Source organism: Mandrillus leucophaeus, unplaced genomic scaffold (genome assembly GCF_000951045.1).
Source record: "Mandrillus leucophaeus isolate KB7577 unplaced genomic scaffold, Mleu.le_1.0 Scaffold973, whole genome shotgun sequence".
NCBI classification, from domain to species: Eukaryota; Metazoa; Chordata; class Mammalia; order Primates; family Cercopithecidae; genus Mandrillus; species Mandrillus leucophaeus.
Genome location: NW_012110619.1, coordinates 815363 through 817826, shown reverse-complemented (window position 1 = coordinate 817826; position 2464 = coordinate 815363).

Genomic DNA, 2464 nt, shown 5'->3' with positions numbered 1-2464 from the left:
ACAGAAAATGGATAATGTCTGGAGTTGATAAGAACATATCTAAACTTTATGGGTACTGGAGGAAATCAGCTAGAGCTATTGCCCCTGGAATCAGGCCTGGATAGGAATAAGTGGGAATGGGTATATTCAGGAACATTTTTTTTATAACCAGCCCTTCTGTGCTATTTGAATTTCCATCCATGTGCTTGTATAACTTAGATAAAAGAATTAATAAAAATTAATATGACTAATGAAGACAATGAAATCTGCTGTGTGGAGCCAAAGTGTCTTAGTAACAAAATTGAAATGATTTATAAAATTGTGTATATTGTGGAACATAACAACACACAAGCCAATTTATAAGTATTTCCAATTTTCTTTGGAAATGTATTATTTAAATATTACTGTTTCTGCCCTGTGAGTTTATAATCTGAATAAAATATAAAATGAAATTAATAGTCATAGTTCAGACAAGGAGGTTGTGTCTCAGGAGATTCATGGTTTCTTGATTTTTTTTTTTTTTTTTTTTTTCTACTGTTTCAGTCTTGGCTTAACATCAGTCTTCAGTCTTTTTTTTTTTTTTTTTGATGGGTTGTCACTGCAACAGACTCACAGAATAGCTATGTTTATAAAAGCACTAAAGGGAAGTTACCTGGTTACAAAAAGGAAAGGTAACTGTTCTAAACAAGCAATGTACAGAAAAGAATGCACAAAAGGGAGATTAAGAGACTCCAAAGGGAATTTTCTGTTAGGTGTCTGGCATAAGCAAAAGTAAAGATGAGTTCTGTTATCAAACTGAACAGAGAACCATACCTAAGATTGTCTGAGCATTAAAAATTGAGTCTTATTGCTTTTCTTACCTCAGGTTTTATTTTCCTTTGTGGCTAAAGCTACTGAAGCAAAGAGACTTTAGAAGCCTAAAATCTGTTTCTCCTTAGTTACTTCATACAGATATTTTTAATATGAAACATTGGACTTTTTCCCAAAAGCATCTTTTCATTTATTTCCATAGTAAAGCATTCTTTATGTAAAGCCATTATACTTTATAATACTCTGATTTCTGTATATACATACACAATTTAAGCCCTGAAACAAATATATAGTAAACAGGCACTATACACATATGTTCACATGGATTTACCTCAGTAATTTATTTATTTCTCCTCCCACCTCAGTAATTTAAACAAAAGCATTTGGAGTTCCAATTTTCATGACATGTAAATCAGTTCTTCATTTCAGGTGGTGTATATAATCCTACAACTAAAGTCAGAATCACAGTTGAATTTTAAAATCTACGATTTTTCTCACTGAGCGAAGTTGTCCCATTTTATCAGACATAATTTATCCATCTCTCTGGATTTGAACTTCTTTCCTACGTCTCTCTTAACAGAAACCATTCTACATAAGGATCTAGTCATTCAATTAGTATTATCAGCAGGTAACATGGAGCAGGCTGGAGCTCCCACACAGACCATGAGTAACTCTTCAAAATGTAACTAGATGGACTTGTCCTTAACTACTGCTCATAAAATCTGCAAACTCTCATGATGTTCAAAGATCTTATGCTTTTTGTTAGATTTTATTTTAGTGTAGAGCTTTTTTGTTGATTGTGTTTACAAGAAATACAAGTGCATTGAATGATAAAATAGTATCGACTTTTAGAAAAATCCCCAAAGTACATGTATGAGAAATGAATGGGAATTGACACCTGTCGTCATAAATAGAAAAGTGTACTGGCAGAGGCTGAGCAATTACTTTAGTAAAATGGTGCCAAACTCTTACTCTTATGTGGGAATCATCACTTTAACATTTTACAGATAGCATTTTATTCTAAATTGTATTTTCTATGTCAGCACAATTTGAGATTCTAAATTTTCATTTTAAGCAATTTTTCTTCATAGTATAGTACAGTGATTAGCAGGAAAATAACATCCATTTCATTTTGAAGTTATCTATTCTTTTAACTAAGCATACCTACCTTAAATAGTATATCTTTGGCAAAGATATCTTTAGTTCAAGTCAGCTTAGCAAATGTTTATCCTGTGGTTACTGAAAATCAGAACTGTATTAAACATGGAAGTTACAAACATAAAAGCAAAGAAATGCAAGAAAGTTGTGAAATATTTTTTTCTCATACACTGATGGGAATTTAACAGTGAAGACTTTCAGGAGAACAATTTGGGGGCTACGTTTTTGAGACCATAATACTGTTAGATTCAGCAATTCCACAAGTTTATCATAAGATAAACGCACAAATTATTCATTATGTGGCACATTTATATTTCCCCTTTAAATGTAAATGCCAACATACTATTTTTTATTTCACTCCTCTCTTCTCTTTGGGGTCATATATGCAACATGGCTGTAAAACAGAAATTTACTGAGGCACAGAGTAGGTCAGAGGGTTAAGAGAGGCCCTTAGAGGACGGCTGGGGAGAAATTCTGCAACTCTCTATAAAGAGAAGAAAAAGGTCATAGAAGAAAG